This window comes from Pogoniulus pusillus, chromosome 13 (genome assembly GCF_015220805.1).
Source record: "Pogoniulus pusillus isolate bPogPus1 chromosome 13, bPogPus1.pri, whole genome shotgun sequence".
Lineage (NCBI taxonomy): Eukaryota > Metazoa > Chordata > Aves > Piciformes > Lybiidae > Pogoniulus > Pogoniulus pusillus.
In genome coordinates, this window is record NC_087276.1 from 29,359,064 (window position 1) to 29,384,774 (window position 25,711).

The 25,711-nt window shown below is 48.2% G+C and overlaps 1 long non-coding RNA gene across 2 annotated transcripts; it reads left to right on the plus strand.

The window, feature by feature from the left end:
• The first annotated feature begins 7,535 nt into the window (after positions 1 to 7,535).
• LOC135180369 (uncharacterized) lies at positions 7,536 to 24,610 on the plus strand. Of its 2 annotated transcripts, none has more exons than XR_010304417.1 (4): positions 7,536 to 7,684; positions 8,733 to 8,836; positions 11,446 to 11,541; positions 24,037 to 24,610. It is a non-coding gene; the product is annotated as an uncharacterized LOC135180369 (long non-coding RNA). The 2 variants fall into 2 exon arrangements; XR_010304416.1 differs by lacking the exon at positions 24,037 to 24,610 and adding an exon at positions 16,699 to 17,628.
• The last annotated feature ends 1,101 nt before the right edge of the window (positions 24,611 to 25,711 follow it).

The window sequence follows — 25,711 nt, forward strand, 5'->3', positions numbered from 1 at the left end:
TTAATCAGGGGCAGGTTTCAACACAGAATCACAGAATCAGGCAGGGCTGGAAGGGACCACAAGGAGCAGCCAGTTCCAACCCCCCTGCCATGCCCAGGGACACCCTACCCTAGAGCAGGCTGCCCACAGCCTCAGCCAGCCTGGCCTCAAACACCTCCAGCCATGGGGCCTCAACCACCTCCCTGGGCAACCCATTCCAGCCTCTCACCACTCTCATCACCAACAACTTCCTCCTTATCTCCACTCTGATTCTCCCCTCCTCCAGCTTTGCTCCATTCCCCCCAGTCCTGGCACTCTCTGATACCCTGAAAAGTCCCTCCCCAGCTTTTTTGTAGCCCCCTTCAGATCCTGGCAGGCCACAAGAAGCTCACCTGGGAGCCTCCTCTTCTCCAGACTCAACAGCCCCAACTCTTTCAGTCTGTGCTCACAGCAGAGCTGCTGCAGCCCTGGGGCCATGGAGATGTTCAACACCATGTTGGATGAGACCTTGAGCAACCTGTTCTAGCAGGAGGTGTCTCTGCCTACAATGAGGGGCTGGAATCAGATGATCTTTGAGGTCCCTTCCCACCTAAACCATTCCCTGAACCTTTTATTTAAAAGCAATTTGAAGAAGACTCTGCACAACCCTAAGCACAGCTGAACCTCTGAATTAGGATCAATAGAAGTACCCTCCCTTGACATCTCAATGGTTGTTTTCCTGCTGCTTTGGCATAGGACTTGATCCCACATATGAGATGCTTTTAAGAATGCAGTGCTGAAGATAAGGACATATTGGGAGGCTTTCCCCTATCCACTGAAAGCTGCTGCCTAGAATGAGAACCTAGACTAGAAAACAAAAAATAAAGAGACATCAGCAAAGTTACAGGTCCTAACCTTAAGAAAAAGGAAGCAAAATAAGTGAGAGAGAGATGAAGACTTTCTTAACCTTGACCTTCCCCTCACCAAGCCATATGCTGCAGTTCCTCAGTGAGCCTTGCTGCAGCACAGGGAGAACAATGAGTATTAGTTGAATAATCAGGATAGATTATCAAAATATATAAACCCAAAATCTGTACCCTCCAGCAAGTCATAAAGGAAAGCAACCATCTGGAGCTCAGGAAATGTTTCTGGCTTTGTCAGAGAGACTTTATTGCAAACACACAGTATAGGCTGCTAATTAAAAAAACTGCAAGTAAGCATTTCCCCTCTCTCCAGGGACTTTTTTGTACATACATGCAGCAGCACTTGGAATTCTCATCCTAAGGAAAGGATCTTTAAGCTGGTGTTCAAGAAAAGCCTGGATGAGGCACTTAGTGCCATGGTCTAGTTGATTGGATAGGGCTGGGATAGGCTGGACTGGATGAGCTTGGAGGTCTCTTACAACCTGGTTGATTCTCTATATGATTCTATGTGATCATGGATTTCCCTGTCCACATCCAGTACCTAGAGCTGAAAGAGCTGTCTGGGGACCAAAAGTCAAGTCTTCCTAAACTCAAGTGAATTAACCACAGTAACAAACTGAACTATGCATTCTTTCTAGATCAGAAAACCCACAATGTTGCTGAGAGCATTAGAGACTTTGCCATCATTTAGACTCCATTTCTACACCTGAGTTCACACAGCATTGCCACACCATGGCTACAACAACCCCAAGCAGCACTGCAGGCTGGGGACAGGATGGCTGAGAGCAGCCAGGCAGAAAGGGACCTGGGGGTGCTGGTAGAGAGTAGGTGAGATGAGGCAGCAGTGTGCCCAGGTGGGCAGCAGAGCCAATGGCATCCTGGGCTGGCTCAGGAGCAATGTGGGCAGCAGGACAAGGGAGGTTCTTGTGCCCCTATACTCAAAACTGCTCAAGCTACACCTTGAGTGCTGTGTCCAGTTCCTCCATTCAAGAGAGATGTTGAGGTGCTGGAAGGTGTCCAGAGAAGGGCAACGAAGCTGGGGAGGGGCCTGGAGCAGAGCCCTGTGAGGAGAAGCTGAGGGAGCTGGGGGTGTGCAGCCTGTAGCAGAGGAGGCTCAGGGCAGAGCTCATTGCCGGCTACAACTCCCTGAAGGGAGGCTGTAGCCAGGTGGGGTTGGGCTCTGCTGCCAGGCAAGCAGCAATAGAACAAGGGGACAGAGTGTCAAGTTGTGCCAGGGGAGCTCTAGGCTGGATGTTAGGAGGAAGTCGTTGGCAGAGAGAGTGATTGGCATTGGAATGAGCTGCCCAGGGAGGTGGTGGAGTCACTGTGCCTGGAGGTGTTGAAGCCAAGCCTGGCTGGGGCACTTAGTGCCATGGTCTGGTTGATTGTCTAGGTTGGCTGGATGCTAGGTTGGCCTGGCTGAGCTTGGAGATCTCTTCCAACCTGCTGGATTCTGTGATCAATCACACTGCAACACACACTGCAGAACAGTTATAGCTCTCCCAAGGCATGGTCTTGCTTCAAACCACAGTGAACTAAACATGATATGGACCCAGAAACACCTTTGTTCCCTCTTCTAGATGGAACAGATATCAGTATAAAACAGCCTGTTGCAGTAGAAATGGATCTGGGACTGCTGCAAGCCACCTAAATTATGGCTTGCACTTTTCCACCCCTTCCACTGAAAGATTTCAGCCCCAGTCACCAGTTTTGAGGTGCCAGGCTTATATTCCCCAGTGTGCACACAGAAGAGGAGGCATGTAATTGTAAGCTACAGTCATATATGAACCTATACATATTTAGAAGTGTTGCTAACCCAGAAGCTGCATCTTTCTTCCTCCTGCCTAGTGTAGCACTCATCTCTACCTAAAGCAGACACAGCACCAAAGCAGCCCCTCTCACAGTCAGGGTTGTAAACATTGAGTGTGATAAGAAAGACTCTTTCCTGAGCTTTCTGCAGATAAAGGTTCCTCCTGGTGTGTTCAAGCCTGAAGTTCAGAGCCTAGCTTTGTTTCCCAGGATGAAAGGTGCCCTACTTACCGAGAGGACAAGCTACTTTGTGCTCTCGCGATTGCCTGCTGCCCAGGATGTACAGATGGCTTCTGAGGGGGGGGGTGTAGGGGTGTGTGTGCAAAGAAAGACAGATGACACCAAAGCACAGAAGAGATTAACAGGGTCACTGGTGCACACTCCTGGGGTCTGGCTGAAGGGTTCCTGCTTCTTAAAAGTGTGAGCAGCAAGGATGATGGACTCATCACTCAATGAGAAGTGAGTTACGGCTTTGCGGTAGGAACTCTCTTGGCTGCTTTCCATCGCCTTGGCTCGCCAGGATGTGAAGGCTCATGGCAAAGTGCTGCTTTGATGCTTTGCTGAATTCTTCTGTGCAACACAGCAGACAGGAGGCATAGCAGATACAAGTTCAAAGCAGCTGGGCTAAATTCACAGTTGGTATTGAGGATTTTCTGCACTGCTTCAGGTGGCATTTTAAGCAGGTTATTTAATGTGTTAATGAGTGCACGGCCGAGACTGACTGGAGCAATGGGTCTTTGGTTAAAGGATGTAGAACATGGGATCACACTCAACTTGGCAGATACTAGGCTAAGATATACACAGTCACCTAATGAGGGTTGAGGACTGTGCAACCCTCTTCATTATGTCAGGAGGACAACAGAAGGAGGGAGGCCAGAATCAAAACACAGCCAGACAAGAAGCAGCATTTCCATTTCATCAGTGCCAGATCAGGCACCTGTGTGGGATTGCTCCCCAGAGCCTGATATGAGGCACTGACAGATCTCCTTTAAACTGTAGTGCAACAGATTGAGTCCAGCATCAGTGAGTTTGCAGATGACACCAAGCAAGGAGCAGGTGTGGAGCTGTTGGAGAGTAGGAGAGCCCTATAGAGGGGCCTGGCCAGGCTAGAAGGATGGGCAGAGGCCAAGGGGATGATATTGAACAAGGCCAAGTGCAGGGTTCTGCACTTTGGCCACAACAACCCCAAGCAGCACTACAGGCTGGGGACAGACTGGCTGAGAGCAGCCAGGCAGAGGGGGACCTGGAGATGCTGGTAGAGATAAGCTGAAGATGAGGCAGCAGTGTGTCCAGGTGGGCAGCAGAGCCAATGGCATCCTGGGCTGGCTCAGGAAGAGTATGGCCAGCAGGACAAAGGAGGTTCTTCTGCCCCTATACTCAAAACTGCTCAGGTCACACTTTGAGTGCTGTGCCCAGTTCTGGGCTCCTCCATTCCAGAGAGATGTTGAGGTGCTAGAAGGTGTCCAGAGAAGGGCAACAAATCTGGTGAGGGGCCTGGAACAGAGCCCTGTGAGGAGAGGCTGAGGGAGCTGGGGGTGTGCAGCCTGCAGAAGAGGAGGCTGTAGCCAGGTGGGGTTGGTCTTTTCTGCCAGGCAAGCAGCAACAGAACAAGGAGAGACAATCTCAAGCTGTGCCAGGGGAGGTCCAGGCTGGATGTTAGGAGGAAGTTGTTGTCAGAGAGAGTGATTGGCATTGGAATGGGCTGCCCAGGGAGGTGGTGGAGGCACCATCCCTGGAGGTGTTGAAGCCAAACCTGGATGAGGCACTTAGTGCCATGGTCTGGTTGATTGGCCAGGGCTGGGTGCTAGGTTGGCCTGGATGATCTTGGAGGTCTCTTCCAACCTGGTTGAGTCTACAATTCTATGATTCCACTTGCAATGCAGACAACTTCTGAGAGGGTGCTTGAAGTCAGAACACAATGTTCAAACATTTCTCTGTAACTAGAGCCTTAGACAGGACTGCTACATCTCCTGAGACTGAGGGGCAGGTTATATTTCTTTCTTCATCTGAAAGGTGATTTCATGCTTCAGGAAGTAAAGAAAGTTTGTGCATTGACAATCTAAATGCAGATGCTTCCCATAATGATTGACACCGGAGGTTGTACGAGTGGAGTTTTCATTTCTACTTCCAGTAGATCATGCAGCCCAGCAAATTAATGTCTCTTTAGGAATTAGAAAGTCAAAGTGTTGACAGCTCTGGCTTCTCCCTTTGAAATGGGTTCAGATCAGAAGGCCTCCTTCAGGTCTCATCTGCTCCTCACAATTATCTGTTTGATTAGACAATATGAAGGCCAGTGACACTCAAGGTGTGCTGCCATACAGAGGTGAATCTCTTTCCCTGTGAAGAACAGGGCAATGAAGGAAACTGACTAATACAGAGAGCAAGGATTAAAACACTCTGTTCATAAAGAAGTATTCACTTCACACAGCTGTCAGAAAAGTGTCTCTGCCCCAATCCTCAGTATGCATCTCAACATAAGAGACCTTTGCCACTGGAATGGGCTGCCCAGGGAGGTGGTGGAGTCGCCGTGCCTGGAGGTGTTGAAGCCAAGCCTGGCTGGGGCACTTAGTGCCATGGTCTGGTTGATTGGCCAGGGCTGGGTGCTAGGTTGGGCTGGCTGAGCTTGGAGGTCTCTTCCAACATGGTTGATTCTATGATTCTATGATTCTTTTGCAGCTTATGTCTGGAAGGATAATGTTGTTTATGTAGAGTTATAGAATAGTTTATGTTGGAAGGGACCTCAAGGATCATTCAGTTCCAACCCCCCTACCATAGGTAGGGACACATCCCATTAGAGCAGGTTCCTCAAGACCTCATCCAACCTGGACTTGAACACCTCCAGGGAAGTTATGGAGAAGAGAATCACCCGATGTGATCTTTGATCATATTGGGTGATTCTGTGCTCCACAACCTCCCTGGGCAACCTGTGCCAGTGTCTCACCACCCTCACTGCAAAGAACCCTTTCCTAACATCTACTTTGAATCTCCCCTCTGCCACTTTAAACCCATTCCTCCTCATTCTCTCATCACAAGACCTAGAAGATAAGCAAAGTCTATTCCAAATGAGTTCCTTTTGCAGTTTGTACTCTCTCACCCAAAAGAGAGTTTTCCAATAAAACAGAAGAGCTGTTGAGCTAGAACCCAAATACTGTGACAAGTAGTACAAGCTCAGCAGTCTCCCCTGCTGTGTCTATCCAGACAGTTGCCTAACTTGCTCATGAATAAAGACACACAAAGTACAACAGTGCCTTGGAATACCAATAGGGTAAAAGTAATCCTTCTGCCCCTTTTTGCCTGATGGGAGGTTGATTTGGCTCTTGCAGACAAATTTGAAGCGAAATATCTTTATGCAGTGAAATATCTTCTACAATCAGATGAGACTGAACAAGGCCAAGTGAAGAGTTCTACACTTTGGCCACAACAACCCCAAGCAGTGCTACAGGCTGGGGACACAGTGGCTGAGAGCAGCCAGGCAGAGAGGGACCTGGGGGTACTGGAAGTGAGGAGCTGAAGATGAGGCAGCAGTGCCCGAGTGGGCAGCAGAGCCAATGGCATCCTGGGCTGGCTCAGGAGCAGTGTGGCCAGCAGGACAAGGGAGGTTCTTCTGCCCCTCTGCTCAGCACTGCTCAGGCCACCCCTGGAGTGCTGTGTCCAGTTCTGGGCTCCTCCATTCCAGAGAGATGTTGAGGTGCTGGAAGGTGTCCAGAGAAGGGCAGCAAGGCTGGGGAGGGGCCTGGAGCAGAGCCCTGTGAGGAGAGGCTGAGGGAGCTGGGGGTGTGCAGCCTGCAGAAGAGGAGGCTCAGGGCAGAGCTCATTGCTGCCTGCAGCTGCCTGCAGGGAGGCTGTAGCCAGGTGGGGTTGGGCTCTTTTGCCAGGCAACCAGCAACAGAAGAAGGAGAGACAATCTCAAGTTGTGCCAGGGGAGGTCTAGGCTGGATGTTGTTAGGAAGTTGTTGTCAGAGAGAGTGATTGGCATTGGAATGGGCTGCCCAGGGAGGTGGTGGAGACACCATCCCTGGAGGTGTTGAAGCCAAGCCTGGCTGGGGCACTTAGTGCCATGGTCTGGTTGATTGGACAGGGCTGGCTGAGCTTGGAGGTCTCTTCCAACCTGGTTTATTCCATGATTCTATGGTTCCACTCACACCAAGCACAGCTGTGGCTCTGCTAGCACAGTGCTTTCTCAAACCCACCACTTGATCAATTAATTTTCTAGCATAGCACACAGAAGTTCCAGCATGAAGCCCCCACACAGTTTTCTTCCCTTACAGGACCAAAGGCTTTGCAACTCTTTTTCACAAAGCCCAGGAGAGGTCCATTTGGCAGAATTCTCAGGAGTCACTCAGAAAACATAAGACACAACACAGCCTGATGCCTAAAGGCTAAAAAACTTAAGGAACAACAAAACCTGATGCCTACAAGCCTAAAAGCTTAACCTTTATTTGTTATTCACCTGTTTTGCAGCAGTGATTTTCCACATGGAAGGCAAAACATTCTGCACAGCGTCCCTTGAAACTTGCTCAGAGAGAGCAAAATCCACACCAAAGCTACCTGAAGGAAAAATCAGATTCCATGCTGCTGCAAATAATTTGCTGTAACTTTCTGAGGCAGCCTGGACGTGAAGTTCAGCTGAAGGCCATCTCTCTGCAGCCTTGGAGGGCACAAAGCTGTTCAACACTACAGCTGTAAACATTTTCCTTGGCGAAAAGATGCTCACAGAGGATCAAGACCTTCAAATCAGACTATCAAACAAAGCAGGTGTAAGCCCTTTGGTACTTTTAGCACTGATCAAAGCAAATTACACACAAACAGCCCAAGCACAGCACTTAACAGCCACTGTGAAGGGAAGAGGCTTCAGTAACAGCACTCCCTGTGCAAGCCACAAATGGCAATCCAAAAGCAGAGGCAATCAGATCTTTAGTCAGAGACCAACTCTGCTCAGGCTCCCAGGCTTCCATAACAGAACCCAAACAGGCTGCTTCAGTGCTTCCACTTAGGTAGGTGGACAAACAGATGTATGGTTGTCTTCAGGAAGAAGAGTGAGGGAGGAGAGGAGCACAGCACAGAGGGAAGGGAGCAAAATGGCTTTACAGAGGGAGGAAAAAGGGGAAGGGAAAGGGGGAAGGGGGAAAGAGGGAAAAGGGGGAAAAGGGAAGGGCAAAGGGGAAAGGGGAAGGGGGATGGGGAAATAGGGGAGAAGGGGAAAGGGCAAAGAGGGAAAGAGGGGAAAAGGGAAGGGCAAAGGAGAAGGGGGAAAGGGGAAGGGGGAGTGGGATAGGGGAAAGAGGGAAATGGAAAGGGGAAAGGGAAAGGACAAAGAGGGAAAGGGGGGAAAAGGGAAGAGCAAAGGGGAAAGAGGGAAGGGGAAAGGTGAAGGGGATAGGGGGAAAGGGGAAGAGGGAAGAAGGAAGGGGGAAGGGAAAAGAGGAAGGGGAAGTGGAAAGGGGGAAGGGAGAAGTGGAAAGGGGAAAGGGCAAAAGAAAGGACCCCATGAAGCTGAACAGCTGACAAAATCATCAGCCTGTGTCACAGCTGAGAAGAGTCTGAGCAATAAAAGCAGCAAACATTATTTCTGTGTATAATATTGATCTTCTCTTTCATTCTGTGAAATCCTAACGTGTGTCATAAGCAGCAGGCACAGAAATCCATGGAATGCAAGAGCTGTCAGTGAAAAGCAACAATTCCTACCAGCTGAAAGCATTGCTAACATAGGAAAACACCAAAACAGAAGAGTCTAGGGAACTGACAAAAGCACCAAGAAAGGGATCCAGTAGAGGCTGTGTGAGAACTTAGTGACAGCATTTCCATTCCCCTTTTCCTTCTTTCAGGTTTTTTTCTTTTGTGATGCTCATTAATAGTCTTCAGTAAGCTTCAAACCCAGCCTCTCCTGCTTTGGTTTTCCCGGGGCACAGAGAACACGATTGATGTCCTGGTGGCTTGCTTACAGCACACCACTAACCTTTTGTCTTGCTGATTTTGATCGGAGATGGAAAGCTCCACAGTTATTAACTATTTCCTTCCTGTTCTCTTCTTGTCATATTCAAGGTATTTTGGGTTGCATGTCAGAAGAAGGTAGAAAGGAGGTATGAGAGGGCTGATACATTTCTTACAGGCATTCACAGCCATGTTCTACCAAGAGTCCATGAGAGGTGAGCTTCTGTCAGTCATCACAGGGAACAACGAGGGTGGGGTGGGAGGGGGGCAAAAAGAAGCTCTATTTGAAGGAGTGCATCACAGTGTTGCTGTCAGTACTTTCCTTCCCTTCTACTTTCTCCGTGTCTTACATTTTCCTGACAACTAGGAGGAAGGCAGGTCTTAGCAGGGCTGGAGGAGCAACTCTGCAGACTAAAACACAAGCTCAGGTCTCTGCTGCCAGCTCCTACCCAAAACTATATTTACCTCTGTGAGAAGTGTCAGCAGAACGGGGAAAGGGAAAAAACCAAACCCACATTAAACATTTAAGTGAAGCAACAAAACAAAAAGAAGAAAGGGAGGTGAATCTTGCTCTTTGTCAGGCTAAAATCCCACTGTGGGCATCCCAGTGAGGTGGCCTTGTAGACCTCTCAATGCCCTAAACTTGCAGGTGAGCTTGTTGTTGTCAATGCCTGCGAGAAGGCTGAGAATGCCTTTGTGTGCCAAGAGACAATGCTGCTTCTGTAAAGCAGCCCACACCAACAGCAAAGGCTGAGGCGGCAGCACCAGGTGCAACTGCTGCACAGCTTTGCACACAAGTGCCTCATGCAATCATAGCACCACAGAATCAGCCAGGTTGGAAGAGACCTCCAAGATCATCCAGGCCAACCTAGCATCCAGCCCTAGCCAGTCAACCAGACCATGGCACTAAGTGCCCCAACCAGGCTTTGCTTCAACACCTCCAGGCACAGCAAATCCACCACCTCCCTGGGCAGCCCATTCCAATGCCAATCACTCTCTCTGACAACAACTTCCTCCTCACATCCAGCCTAGACCTCCCCTGGCACAGCTTGAGATTGTCTCTCCTGTTGCTGCTTGCCTGGCAAAAGAGCCCAACCCCACCTGGCTACAGCCTCCTTTCAGGCTGGCTCATCTTCAGCTCCTCTCTATCAGTACCCCCAGGTCCCTTTCTTCCTGGCTGCTCTCAGCCACTCTGGCCCCAGCCTGTAGCACTGCTTGGGGTTATTGTGGCAAAAGTGTAGAACCCTGCACTTGGCCTTGCTCAATCTCATCCCATTGGCCTCTGCCCACCCATCCAGCCTGGCCAGGTCCCTCTGCAGGACTCTCCTACCTTCCAACAGCTCCACACCTGCTCCTACCTTGGTGTCATCTGCAAGCTTACTGATGCTGGACTCAATACCCTCATGTTCCACTCGGAACAGTTTTGTGGACCATGCTCAGGCAGATTTTAGCTGAGCTTCAGCCTCCTTTTGTGCATTTTTCAACCTCACGTAGCCACCATCTGGAGAGGCAGCTCTGAGGGTAGAGCTGGGGAATGCCATCACAATAAACTAGTCCTTTTGGGGTTTTTATATGACTGAACTGCTGAGAATCTGAAACGCTTTTATTGCAGCACAGTGGAACCCAGTGACAGATGGTAATAATCACTTACAAATAAATCTCCTTTATGCAAGCAGCTTTTACATTCATTGAATAAATCATTGCATCTACAATGCATTTTTGTGTGCTGGGCATTGCAGGAGCTCTGCAGGGCACCTCTCTTAAAAAGGTGTTCACTTACCTATCATTACCATTAGATGCAATAGGTAAAGACTTAATCCTTGCAAAGTTAGTGACAGAACTCCACTTCTCCTTCAGTGAGGGGTACATATGTTCTTCTTCCTCTGCTCCTCTTCTTCCTGCTCTCCTGGCCACAACAACCCCAATCAGTGCTACAGGCTGGGGGCAGAGTGGCTGAGAGCAGCCAGGAGGAAAGGGACCTGGGGGTGCTGGTAGATAATAGGCTAAAGATGAGGCAGCAGTGTGCCCAGGTGGGCAGCAGAGCCAATGGCACCCTGGGCTGGCTCAGGAGCAGTGTGGCCAGCAGGACAAGGGAGGTTCTTGTGCCCCTATGCTCAGCACTGCTCAGGTCACCTCTTGAGTGCTGTGTCCAGTTCTGGGCTCCTCAATTCAAGAGAGAAGTTGAGGTACTGGAAGGTGTTGAGAGAAGGGCAGCAAGGATGGGGAGGGGCCTGGAACACAAACCCTATGAGGAGAGGCTGAGGGAGCTGGGGGTGTGCAGCCTGCAGCAGAGGAGACTCAGGGCAGAGCCCATTGCTGTCTACAACTCCCTGAAGGGAGGCTGTAGCCAGGTGGGGTTGGGCTCTGCTGCCAGGCAAGCAGCAACAGAAGAAGGGGACACAGTCTCAAGCTGTGCCAGGGGAGGTCTAGGCTGGATGTTAGGAGGAAGTTGTTGTCAGAGAGAGTGATTGGCATTGGAATGGGCTGCCCAGGGAGGTGGTGGAGTCGCTGTCCCTGGAGGTGTTGAAGCAAAGCCTGGCTGGGGCACTTAGTGCCATGGTCTGGTTGACTGGATAGGGCTGGGTGCTAGGTTGGCCTGGATGATCTTGGAGGTCTCTTCCAGCTTGGTTCATTCTATGCTTCTGTGTAAGCAAAACAGAACACCTTGGTGCCTGTCATAGAGATCACAATAGACAATTATCAGATGAGCAGTTTGAGACTAGGCCATTTGATTTCTTTTTCTTCCCTCAGTACTTTTGAACTATGAAGCTACAGAAGTACATTCCCCTTTGTGCTTCCTCCTTTCCTACTGTTCTTCATGCAGAGGGTGAAGAACACCTCAACAGAGAAAGCACCATTTGAAGGAGCTCCCCTAACGTTGAAAGAAGAGGGTTTGAGCTCTGCTAGACTGTTAGAGGCAGTAAGTATGGGTAGCTCTTTCCTCAAGTTTACAGTGTGACAGCAGCTGGGACTTAGAAGCAAAGAACAAGTCCTGCCTGGAATTACAAGTTTGTTCTTCAGACGTGCAGTGAAGACAAGGTTTCAGGTGGAGAACCTCACTTGTACACTAGTGCCATAGAATCTCACAAGGAGGGTCTAATATTTCTCAGAGCTGTGAAGAAGACCTTTCACAGGTCCATAGGACAGGCACCTTGAGAGATCTCACTCCAAGACAGAATTCACAAACTTCTTTGTTCTTCTTTAAAGGCTAATTGCTGGCAACATCTACAGCTGGCTCTAAATAAGCACAGAAGGCAAATGGCATTGCAAGCTGTGTGTTTGTGCTCTCACTGCAGAGGAGCAATGAGCAGATTGGCAAGTTTTTCCTGAGTGATCTTGAAATGGAATAACATTGATGCTGCATGCATTATGCAGAGGTGGGGGGATTGATTAGTGGGTCACACAATTCCAGAGACCCATTATGCAGCTTCCTTTAAATAATTAAGCAGAGGGAAATGTACTGCTGCAAAGCTAACTAGGATCATCTTGCTATTTAGAAGATTCATTGCACACTTTGTAGCTAAAGAAAAAGCTAAGCAGGTTCTCCCTCGGTTGGGGCATTGCCCTCTGTTTCATGGGCACCAACAAGCACTGGCTTCCAACTGCCCTCACTTTGTTCATGAGGCCTTGCTGCTTTCTCAAGGGTTTGGCATCAATTAATTTAGATAGATAGATAGATAGACAGACAGACAGACAAACAAACAGACAGACAGACAGATAGATAGACAAACAGGTAGGTAGATAGACAGATAGATAGGTAGATAGATATAGGTAGAGAGCTATAGGTAGACAGACAGGTAGGTAAGTAGGTAGATAGATAAATAGATAGATAGACAGACAGATAGATAGAGGTAGGTAGGTTGATAGACAGACAGATAGGTAGATCTATATAAATAGAGAGATATAGATAGACACATAGGTAGGTAGGTAGGTAGGTGGGTAGATAGTTAGATAGATAGAGGTAGGTAGGTAGATAGACAGACAGATAGGTAGATCTATATAAATAGAGAGATATAGATAGGCAGACACATAGGTAGGTGGGTAGATAGATAGATAGATAGAGGTAGGTAGATAGACAGACAGATAAGTAGATAGATATAGGTAGAGAGCTATAGGTAGACAGACAGGTAGGTAAGTAGGTAGATAGATAAATAGATAGACAGACAGACAGATAGATAGAGATAGGTAGGTAGGTAGACAGATAGGTAGATCTATATAAATAGAGAGATATAGATAGACAGACACATAGGTAGGTGGGTAGATAGATAGATAGATAGATAGATAGATAGAGGTAGGTAGATAGACAGATAGGTAGATCTATACAAATAGAGAGATATAGATAAGCAGACACATAGGTAGGTGGGTAGATAGATAGATAGATAGATAGATAGATAGATAGATAGATAGAGGTAGGTAGGTAGACAGACAGATAGGTAGATCTATACAAATAGAGAAATATAGATAGGCAGACACATAGGTAGGTGGGTAGATAGATAGATAGAGGTAGGTAGGTAGACAGACAGATAGATATAGATAAATAGACAGGTAGGTAGATAGATATAGATAGACAGGTAGATATAGATAAATAGAGGGATATAGATAAATAGATAGATAGATAGATAGATAGATAGATAGATAGATAGATAGATAGATAGATAGATAGATAGAGGTAGGTAGGTAGGTAGACAGGCAGATAGATATAGATAAATAGACAGGTAGGTAGATAGATATAGATAGATACATAGGCAGATACAGATAAATAGAGGGATATAGATAGACAGGTAGGTAGGTAGATAGATAAACAGATAGATAGATAGATAGATAGATAGATAGATAGATAGATAGATAGATAGATAGATAGATAGAGGGAGGTAGATAGGTATAGATAAATAGGTAGGTAAATAGATAGACAGACAGTCAGACAGGTAGGTAGGTAGATAGATAAGATAGATTGATAGATATAGAGGTAGGTAGATAGTTATAGATTAATAGGTAGGTAGGTAGATAGACATAGATATAGATAGAAAGATAGATAGAGGTAGATAGATGTAGATAGATGTAGATAAATAGGTAGGTAGGTAAATAGATATAGATAGATAGATAGACAGACAGACAGACAGACAGGTAGTCAGACAGACAGGTAGGTAGGTAGATAGATTGATAGATATAGATAAATAGATAGAGAGACCAACAGACAGACAGACCAATAGAGCAGTTGGCAACAGAGAAAATATTTCAGTTTGATCTATTTTTTTAACCAGAAGTGACCATCAAGCCTAGAGGAGTTATGCACAAATTCAGCTGTTTAAATAGTGTGAGTGGGAGGGGTAGTGTTATTTCAGCGTTGCTAAGAAAGGTTCAAGGATTGCCAAGTTTTAAGGAGCCCAAGGAACTGAGTTACTGAAAGGACAGAGCTGTCAACCAGCACCTTACTGACGCCAATGGGTTTGAGGAAGCCACTACACCTGAGTGAGTGACCCTGCTTGTCTCTTCAGCAACAGTTGTATGAAGGAGCGTTACAGACTGGGGACAGAGTGGCTGGAAAGCAGCCAGGAGGGACCTGGGGGTACTGATAGATAGTAGGCTGAAGATGAGGCAGCAGTGTACCCAGGTGGGCAGCAAAGCCAATGGCATCCTGGGCTGGCTCAGGAGCAGTGTGGCCAGTAGGACAAGGGAGGTTCTTGTGCCCCTGTGCTCAGCACTGCTCAGGCCACATCTTGAGTCCTGTGTCCAGTTCTGGGCTCCTGAATTCAACAGAGATGTTGAGGTGCTGGAAGGTGCCCTTCCAGAGAAGGGCAACAAAGCTGGTGAGGGGCCTGGAGCACAAACCCTGTGAGGAGAGGCTGAGGGAGCTGGGGGTGTGCAGCCTGCAGAAAAGGAGGCTCAGGGCAGAGCTCATTGCTGTCTGCAACTACCTGAAGGGAGGCTATAGCCAGGTGGGGTTGGGCTCTGCTGCCAGGCAGCCTGCAACAGAAGAAGGGGACACAGTCTCAAGTTGTGGTAGGGGAAGTATGGGCTGGATGTGAGGAGGAAGTTGTTGTCAGAGAGAGTGATTGGCATTGGAATGGGCTGCCCAGGGAGGTGGTGGAGTCGCTGTCCGTGGAGGTGTTGAAGCCAAGCCTGGCTGGGGCACTTAGTGCCATGGTCTGGTTGCTTGGCCAGGGCTGGGTGCTAGGTTGGCCTGGATGATCTTGGAGGTCTCTTCCAACCTGCTTGATTCTATGATTGAACAAAAACGAATGGAGCATTCTGTCTTCCTAGAAGCTGTTCAGAGGTAGACTGGATAAGGATTGCCATTTTCAAAGCTAATTCCTTCAGAAACACACACGGTAGCTAAAAAGAATTCATCTAGCTGTCAAAGTACAAGACCAAAGAGCCAACTGCAGGTCCTTTAACCATCACAAAGTACCACAGGAAAAAGAATTGCATGGGCACAATCTTGCATCTGAAGTGACTGATCTGGCCTCTCTCTGCTAATGAGATTTGAGTGACTTCAGAGGTTTTCTGTGCTTCAGAAGAGAGATGGCAATGGTGAGAAGAGTTGGCTTCTGAGTTTTGGTTTCTTTCTCAGGTTCCTTTTTTTGGGAACTTATTGAATATCAATGTATTTCAGTTTCTCATCACATTCTTGTCACCTGATACAGAAATAAAATACCAGGTGAAGTCAATGTTCAGATCAAGGAGTCAGATAGAAGTCAGCCCTGTACGAGTGATGTGTCTGTCTTACTCGTGTCATGGCATGAGATCATCTTTAATCAGTGAATATGGAGCCCATAATAATGAACTCCTAAGGGGAAAAAGGATTTGGGTTAACTTAGTTGAGTAAGTTGCATTAATTGGGGGGCTGTTTACTCTGGAGAAGAGGAGGCTGAGAGGGGACCTTATTGCCCTCTACAACTACCTCAAAGGAGGCTGTAGTGAGGCTGGAGCTGGTCTCTTCTCCCCAGTTACTAAGGATAGCACAAGAGGAAATGGCCTCAAGTTGCATCAGGAGAGGTTTAGGTTGGATGTTGGGAGGAAGTTCTTTCCTGAGTGGGTGGTCAGGCACTGGAACAGGCTGCCCAGGGAGGTGGTGGAGTCACCATCCCTGGAGGGGTTTAAAAGGAGAGTGGATGTGGTGCTTGAGGCTATGGTCTGGTGATGAAGGCTGCTGGGATGGAGGTTGGACTGGATGACCCTGGTGGTCCTTTCCAACCACAGCGATTCATAGTGATGAGATGTTGTGCTGAGGGATTTGGTTGGGTCGAGGACTTGTCAGTGTGAAACTAATGATTGGACTCAATGAGCTCAAAGGGCTTTGCCAATCTAAGAGATTCTGTGATTCTGAGATTGCTTTAACAACTACACCTGGCTGAAGCTTGCAATTTCCCATTACTGTTTTCTGTGTCAAGGAAAAAAAAAAGGCCAAATTCTTTTGATGGGTTTGGAAAATATCCTCTCTAATTTGCATCAAGCTCTACAGAATAATCATAGAACCCTAGGGTGTCAGGAGCTGGAAGGGACCTTGAAAGCTCATCTAGTCCAGCCCCCCTGCCAGAGCAGGATCACCCAGAGCAGAACACATTGGAACACATCCAGACAGTTTGTGAATATCTCCAAAGAGGGTCCCTCAATTCAAGAAAGATGTTGAGGTGCTGGAACACGCCCAGAGAAGGGCAACAAAGCTGGTGAGGAGCCTGGAACACAAATCCTATGAGGAGAGGCTGAGGGAGCTGGGGGTGTGCAGCCTGCAGAAGAGGAGGCTCAGGGCAGAGCTCATTGCTGTCTACAACTACCTGAAGGGGCATTGTAGCCAGGTGGGGGGTGGCCTCTTCTCCCAGGCAACCAGCAATAGAACAAGGGTACACAGTCTCAAGTTGTGCCAGGGGAGGTCTAGGCTGTATATTAGGAGGAAGTTCTTCACAGAGAGAGTGATTGGCATTGGAATGGGCTGCCCAGGGAGGTGGTGGAGTCACCATCCCTGGAGGTGTTCAAGAAAAGCCTGGCTGAGGCATTTAGTGCCATGGTCTGGTTGATTGGACAGGGCTGGCTGAGCTTGGAGGTCTCTTCCAACCTGGTTGATTCTATGATTCCACAGCCTCCCTTGGCAGCCTGTGCCAGTGCTCTGACACCCTCACAGTGAAAAAAAATCTTTCTCAGGCTCACATGGACCCTCCTATGCATCAACAAGATATTTAAATCAGAGCTGTTCTTTTCCCTTCCCTCTAACAAACACAAAGACATATGTCTGCATAGGTCACCCTTTCCTCTGGGGATTTTTATGCACATTTAATTACCTGCAAGTAAATCATTTCCTGTGGCTGAGGAGCCAACAAAGCATACTTCTAAGCTTTCTCCCTTCCATCAGCATCTACTTTCATGAAACATGTATGAACTTTAGTGCCTTGGCCACATCTGCCTCTCCATCAAACGTGGCTGAAATCAATCCCTAGGTTCAAAAGTTACGAGGCAAGGTGTTAGTCTCTCACATACGCACTCAGAACGAGACTGTAATCTAATTTCCTAAAGGATGCACCAAAGACTGAACCTAAAATAACATGGCATGGGTAAAACCTGTGTACATCAGCCTCAGGAGACTCTGAGACTTGATGGAAGCTTCCTGCAGCACTGCTGAAGTGGTTTTTATTTCCCTCAACGCAGCTGTACCGAGAGCTTTTTCATTTCTAACCTGGAGCAATCTGTTGTTAATACACACTGCTGCGAGCAGGCAGCATCCTGAGGGATCGAAGCTGACTGCAATGCCAACACGCCCAGGAGAGAGCAAGCTGGGCTGTCTCGCAAGCTGCTCCCCTGAATCACTTCCAGCATGTTCTTTTAATCTAGTTTTGGGGTGTTTTCTGAAGAAGAAAGCTCTTCTCAGGAGAAGGAAGATAAATGTAACTGCAAGTCTCTGCCTCCCTGGTTCGCCTCGCCAGTAGCAAAGCAGCGCAGGCGGAGCCGTCACTGCCTGGCGCTCGCCCTCCCAGCCCGGCCGGCTGCAGACTGCGGACAGGCAGCACCCACTCCAGTCCCCTCCTTTGCTTCTGTTTCTCTCGTGTTTCCCGCACACAGTGACACCGGGTGCCTCGCTCCTGCAATCCGCCTGAGCTCTCGTTGCTCAGCAGGAGGACGAGGGGCAGAGCACCTGCACCGTGCCGCAGCGGGGCCAGGTGCGGAGCCCAATTACATTTGCCCGTTAGCGTCCCCGCTCCCCCCTGCGCTGCGATGCATGTCCTCGTCTCCTCCGGGCAAAAGGCAGCTCTCCCTGCATGCCAATCAGATGGATTGGAGCACTTCACAGGTCTGGGCTGGAGGACTCCAACTTTTCACAGGTTTTGAGTTGAAAAGCGTAAGCTAAGTCGAAATTCCCTTCTTTCTCTTTCACTTAACCCTTTCGTGTGCTTTAGTGCTTGCCTGCATACAGATGTGCCAACTCCAGCTGAAGGAATTTCAGCTTAGGACTGTTTATGATGCCAAGAGACTCAGTATCATAGAATCAACCAGCTTGGAAGAGAAGCTCAGGGCAGACCTCATTGCTGTCTACAACTACCTGAAGGGAGGTTGTAGCCAGGTGGGGTTGGACTCTTCTCCCAGACAACCAGAAATAAAAGGAGGACACAGTCTCAAGTTGTGGCAGGGGAGGTCTAGGCTGGATGTTAGGAGGAAGTTGTTGCCAGAGAGAGTGATTGGCATTGGAATGGGCTGCCCAGGGAGGTGGTGGAGTCCCCATCCCTGGAGGTTAACATCCTTTCCTGTAGTTAACATATAGCATCAACCAGGTTGGAAGAGACCTCTAAGATCATCCAGTCCAACCTAGCACCCAGCCCTAGCCAGTCAAGCAAAGCCTGGATGGGGCACTTAGTGCCATGGTCTAGTTGACTTGATAGGGCTGAGTTCTAGCTTGGACTGGATGAGCTTGGAGGTGTCTTGCAGCCTGGTTGATTCTATGATTCTATTGATTCTATGATTCTATGATTCTAAGGATCTCATGGTTACAGAGTACACAGGCCAAATCACAATGAAATGGCTGATGAACAAGTTAGCTACAAAGAACAGAACAGGTCTGTGCACATCCCAGAGCTCTTTCATAAGCTGTAGTTAATTCTGTCTTATTGGATTCTAGTTGCTCCAGGAAACTAAATGCTCTCGTGCCCATAATCATGCACTTCATGTCATTCACCTTTTAATTAGACTGGCTCTCTTTTAAGGTTATCCTTTTCTGCCCTGTGTTCTTGGCTCCTCTGCTCTCAAACTGTTCAGCCATAGCCAGGGAAAAGATAGGTCTAGGCTGGATGTTAGGAAGAAGTTCTTCACAGAGAGAGTGATTTCCCATTGGAATGGGCTGCCCAGGGAGGTGGTGGAGGCACTGTCCCTGGAGGTCTTCAAGAAAAGACTGGATGAGGCATTGAGTGCCATGGTCTGGTTGACTGGATAGGGCTGGGGGATAGGTTGCACTGGATGATCTTGGAGGTCTCTTCCAACCTGGTTGATTCTATGATTCTATGATGCTACTGTGCAGAGCACGCTTGGTGTGCTGACACTGGGTCTTCTGTAAACCCCATCTCAGAGAGAATGGAGCCCCAGGGGTGGGCAATTTCAACTGGAGCCAATTCTGAGGCTGGACAGGATTCTGTGGCTGGACTTTTCCTGTCCTCCTGGCAGGAAGTGATAATCACTATCTGAGCTGACAGAAACCTGTCAAGCATGCTGAAGAGAAAGGTGGGAATTTCACGCCTATTAACCTCGTTGGTTCATGGAAGTGTGCAAAGCCAGGCTGGAGGTGGCCTGCAGCAATCTGGTCCACGAGAAAGTGTTGCTGCACATGACAGAGAGTGGGCAACTAGATAAATCTTTAACATCACTTCCAACCCAACCTGGTCTCTGGTTTTCATTTTCTACCTTCTTGTGGCCTTTCAGCATCTGAAGGGGGCTTAAAAAAAAACTGAGGAAGGACTTTTCAGGGTATCAGAGAGTGACAGGAGTAGGGAGAATGGAGCAAAGCTGGAGGTGGGTAGGTTCAGGCTGGCCATGAGGAGGAAATTGTTGAGCATGAGAGTGGTGAGAAGCTGGAATGGGTTGCCCAGGGAGGGGGTTGAGGCCCCATGGCTGGAGGTGTTTCAGGCCAGACTGGCTGAGGCTGTGGGCAGCCTGCTCTAGGGTAGGGTGTCCCTGGGCATGGCAGGGGGTTTGGAACTGGCAGCTCCTTGTGGTCCCTTCCAACCCTGACTGATTCTATGATCCTATACTAGTCAAGGATATTATTTCAGGTTTTACACAGCAGTGGTCTTTAATACCAGCATGGAGTTTCCAGGCAGATGCCAGAATAAGAATGAGCAGTGGGGTGCTGCCTAGAAACCAGGCAGAGTGGGGCACATGCACTAAGCAGACAAACTCCCCTACTTCTATTTCCTGCTGCAAACTGCCCTCACAGGTGAACAGATCACTTTTCTCTGCAAGACTCCTTGACAGCACTTAAAGGTCGTGGAGTGCTGAAGTCTGTGCTGCTCAGGTCTAGTTATGATTTTCAGATACTTTATTCAGCTGCTTCCAGTGCTCATACTAGGGGGGGGGGGGGGGAATCCATCTTGCTGGTAGAGGCCTATTATAGCTAAGGAGAAAAATAGCATTATGGGAACCCTGCCAGAAGAGGAGATTGGTGCTTATACAGATTTGGTCTGAGAATGTCAAGTAGCTTCCCTCACCTCCCCATCTATAATGCTGAAACGAGTGTTACCAGCATTAAAGGGATGCTGTGAAGCTAAATCCACACGGGCTCTAAAGCACTTAGAGGACTTCAGCTGGAAGGCAGGACAGAAATGAAACACTTCTTTATGATTTTTCTCACTCTCTCGAAGAAATATGTGAGAGGAAAGCCAATACTTTATAGAACTTAAAAAAATATGAGAGTCCTGAGCCCACCTGCAGTACTGTGTGCAGTTCTGGAGCCCCCAGCACAAGAAGGACATGGAATTGGTGGAGCCAGTGAGACAGAGAAGTTCAGCAAGAGGTGCTTAAAGCAGAGTGATTAGTTTGGAATATGCAGATTCAGGCAGAAGAGTTCATACAGTGGCAGCCAGGCAGAGACTGGCTTATCATAGAATCATAGAATCACCCAGGTTGGAAGAGACCTCCAAGCTCAGCCAGGCCAACCTAGCACCCAGCCCTGCCCAATCAACCAGACCATGGCACTAAGTGCCTCAGCCAGGCTTTGCTTCAGCACCTCCAGGGACAGCAAATCCACCACCTCCCTGGGCAGCCCATTCCAATGCCAATCACTCTCTCTGACAACAACTTCCTCCTAACATCCAGCCTAGACCTGCCCTGGCACAGCTTGAGACTCTGTCCCCTTCTTCTGTTGCTGCTTGCCTGGCAGAAGAGCCCAATCCCACCTGGCTACAGCCTCCCTTCAAGGTAGTTGCAGACAGCAATGAGCTCTGCCCTGAGCCTCCTCTTCTGCAGGCTTCACACCCCCAGCTCCCTCAGCCTCTCCTCACAGGGCTCTACTCCAGGCCCCTCCCCAGCCTTGCTGCCCTTCTCTGGACACCTTCCAGCACCTCAACATCTCTCTTGAATTGAGGAGCCCAGAACTGGACACAGCACTCAAGGTGTGGCCTGAGCACTGCTGAGCACAGGGGCACAAGAACCTCCCTTGTCCTGCTGCCCACACTGCTCCTGAGCCAGCCCAGGATGCCATTGGCTCTGCTGCCCACCTGGGCACACTGCTGCCTCCTCTTCAGCTACTCTCTACCAGCACCCCTAGGTTCCTCTCTGCCTGGCTGCTCTCAGCCACTCTGGCCCCAGCCTATAGCGCTGCTTGGGGTTGTTGTGGCCAAAGTGCAGAACCTTGCACTTGGCCTTGTTCAGTCTCATCCCATTGGCCTCTGCCCACCCATCCAGCCTGGCCAGGTCCCTCTGCAGGGCTCTCCTACTCTCCAACAGCTCCACAGCTGCTCCTAGCTTGGTGTCATCTGCAAACTCACTGATGCTGGACTCAATCCCCAGGTCCAGATCATCAATAGAGATATTGACCAGGACTGGGATCAATCAGATGATGCTATGAAACAAAACCAAAATATCTTATCACAAACACTTTAAGATTCCTCACCTGCCCCACGGTTCCCCTCTACTTAGCTATAAATTAAGTCTGCCTGTGAGTTTTTCTCCTTTAATGATTCATGGCTACAGATCGTGCCTTGAATGTAGGGGGGGATAGAAAAAGGATTTAGTGATTAAAAGGAAAACACACATAACATTTTTCAGTGTCTTAAGTTTTAATCACCAGGAAACAAAAAATAAATGAGCTGTGGGCATGGTATAATTGCAATAAATTTTGAGAAACGAGCAGTGTCCAGAGAAACCCAATTAAGCTTTATAATTTTGTGCATCAGAGACTGGAAGGATGGGAGCAGGGGGATAAATCTAACCCAGTTGCTGAGGAATATAAAGTTTTCAACTGAAGAAAACAAAGTTGCAATTACTACAACACACAGTGACAATTCTGTCTGCCTTTCATAGAATCATAGGATCAGCCAGGTTGGAAGAGACCTCCAAGATCTTGCAGTTCAACCTAGCACCCAGCTCTGTCCAATCAACCTGGTTGGAAGAGACCTCCAAGATCATCCAGTCCAACCTAGCACCCAGCTCTGTCCAATCACAGTATCACAGTATACGATCATCCAGTCCAACCAAGCATCCAGCTATGTCCAATCAACCTGGTTGGAAGAGATCTCCAAGATCATCCAGTCCAACCAAGCATCCAGCTATGTCCAATCAACCTGGTTGGAAGAGGCCTCCAAGATCATCCAGGCCAACCTAGCACCCAGCCCTGTGCAATCCACTAGAGCATGGCACTAATTGATTCTTCCTGTTAAATCAGGATGAGCTTAGGCACAATAAGCAGATTGCTGAGAGGCTGTTCCAAACACAAAGATAAGAGGTAGCTGCAGCCAGGCACACAGTGTGGTTTAGTCACACAAGATCAGTCTCCTTTTAAATCTGGGGGGGCTTTGATGATGGGTTTTCTAGTCTAAGGCTCTATGTAACAGCAAGTCCACAGGATCACAGCACTCTCCAAAACTCATATCTACTAAAATAAATTAGCCATTCATAAAATCATAGAATCAAGCAGGTTGGAAGAGATCTCCAAGATCACCCAGGCCAACCTAGCACCCAGCCCTGCTCAATCAACCAGACCATGGCACTAAGTGCCCCAGCCAGGCTTGGCTTCAGCACCTCCAGGCACGGCGACTCCACCACCTCCCTGGGCAGCCCATTCCAATGCCAATCACTCTCTCTGCCAACAACTTCCTCCTAACATCCAGACTAGACCTGCCCTGCCACAGCTTGAGACTCTGTCCCTTTCTTCTGTTGCTGATTGCTTGGGAGAAGAGCCCAACCCCACCTGGCTACAACCTCCCTTCAAGTAGTTGCAGACAGCAATGAGCTCTGCCCTGAGTTCACTTCTCAGAGAACAGGATATTTTCTTATTATCTGTTTATTAAATGCTGCAGGCACAGCAATTGTCTAAACCCCAGAAGTGTCTTGATGGTGGCATCTGAACAAAACTGCAGGCAGAGCAACTACCTAAAACCCAAAAGTATCTTGGTGGTGGCATCTGAACAAAACATTCACTGACTTAGAAGAAAGTCTGTCCCTGGAGGTGTTGAAGCAAAGCCTGGCTGAGGCACTTAGTGCCATGGTCTGGTTGACTGGCTAGAGCTGGGTGCTAGGTTGAACTGGATGATCTTGGAGGTCTCTTCCAGCCTGCTTGATTCTATGATTCCATGATTCTAAAAGAGAGTCTTTCTTTACAAGAAAAACCAGGTGTTCTTTTTACCCTTCCACTGAACTATGCTTTACATGTAAGGTTGGCAGTGGAGTCCACATAACTCCTCCATACCCAAGTCGTGTCCCTTTTTGCATCCACATACAGAGGAACAGAAAATCAGCATCTTAGTATCTAGGTTGTGAAGATCTGTGAGTTGAAACTGCATTTAGGTGCTATTGTGAGCAAAATCTGTGTAGTAAGAGTCTTTATATCGTTACAGCTTGCTAAAAATCTGACCCTTTCAAAGACTATAGGGTTCTCTTTATGTGTGGGGAGGTCCAGAGCTGATAAGAAAGAGGATGGCTGTTTAGTTTAGGATGCTAACGATGAAAAGAGGAACAAAGAGAACCCAGTGTCTTTGTGGTGGAGCATGGATGAAGTGTGCTGTGGTTAGGGCCATTACCTTACCTATTCTTTAACTTCCACGGACTGTTAATCACTCAGCACATAGGACAAACTTCAGCTTGCGTTCAAGTTCAAACTCACAAGAAGAAGAGAGGAAGTTCCTCATTGTTCAGCAAGTTGTCTGCCTCCTGTTGTTGTTCAGTGACTTTAATGGTGCAGGTTGCAGTATCTTAACCATTTTTCACTTCACCTCTTATTTTATAGCTTCTGCTACGTGGTAAGGAAAATGTTCCTTACACTGAAGCAGCAGCATTCCAGTAGCTCCTGAAGCTGCAAGATAAGAGTCCTCACCTGACTACTCCTAACAAATGAGACGTGGCTTGCAGACCTCACCCACTGCTTTCTCTGTGCCCTGGCAGACAGAGGCAGGAATGAGACAGGCCAGGTGACCTTGGGCAGACCACTTCACTTCTTTGTTTCTCATTGCTTCTTTTTCCCTTCCTACATTTGCTCTGTCTGGCCCAATTAAAGAACCCTGCAGCAGCAATGCTCTTTGCATTGTCAGCTTATCTAGCCAAGAAGGTGCTGGCCTTACTTGGCCACAACAGTAACAAGTAATAACCATGACAACAGTTCACAAGTGATGCCCTGCATTTCTAATACTGCTTCGAAGAAGTGTTGCAATAACTTATCAAAGCCTGTGTGTAAGTTCTCCTTTACAATGGGAAGCTGCTCTTAACTCTTGTCAGCCTTAATAGAACTTAAAAGCTTAGATTTTCACCCTGACAATTTCTCCTGGAAGGCTGTTGCAGATGTCTGCTGCTCCACTGGTCTGAGGACAACTCTTCTAATTACAAATCTAAATGCACTCTCAAACAGCTCTCACCTTTTGCTCCTGTGTCAGCAAGGTCTTCTCCTCTAGTGTTTGTGCCTGTACTGTATTTAGAGACAAATCACAACTCTTCCAAGCCTGTGTTTCACTAGGTGAAAGAGGCCAAACTCTGTTCTGAGCTACATGTTAAGCCTCTGTTACAATCTCTGTTTTCAGATCTGTTCTGTCACCCATGGTAATCATTACAATGTCTGTCATGGAATGCATCACAGAATCAACCAGGTTGGAAGAGATCTCCAAGCTCAGACAGGCCAACCCAGCACCCAGCCCCATCCAGTCAACCAGACCATGGCACTAAGTGCCTCATCCAGGCTTTGCTTCAACACCTCCAGGGACACCGACTCCATCACCTCCTTGCCCATGGCAGAAGGGTTGGAACTAGATGATCCTTGAGGTCCTTCCAACCCTGTCTGATTCTATGATTATAATCTAATTCTAGATGTAAGCTCCTATTAAAGTAGGTCAAAAACCTTTCCATTCTTTATGGCCAGGCCAGCAGAGTGACTAACCCTGGCCCTCCTCAACACAGAAGAAACTGAACTCTGTCCTTGCTGCTGAAATGGTTCAGTGCTGTCCTCATCTGCCAGCACTCAGCACCCATCCCAAGGTGGAAATCTCCCCTTTCAGGACATTCTCTCTTTCCTTCCACTGTGGGATTATCTGCTTGTATCTGTGTGCCTGTTTAACTGAGTCCAGCCCCCAAATTGTTGGGACTAATTGCATTTAAAAAAAAAAAAAAGGGGGGGGGGGGGGGGGGACAGAAAAACCAAGAAAGAAACTTCAGCTTAGCAGAAAATATTGTAATATATTAGATATTGGTAGTCCCATAGACTCATAGAACCAACCAGGTTGGAAGAGACCTCCAAGCTCAACCAGACCAACCTAGCACCCAGCCCTATCCAATCAACCAGACCATGGCACTAAGTGCCTCATCCAGGCTTTGCTTCAACACCTCCAGGGACAGCAACTCCACCACCTCCCTGGGCAGCCCATTCCAATGCCAATCACTCTCTCTGGCAACAACTTCCTCCTAACATCCAGCCTAGA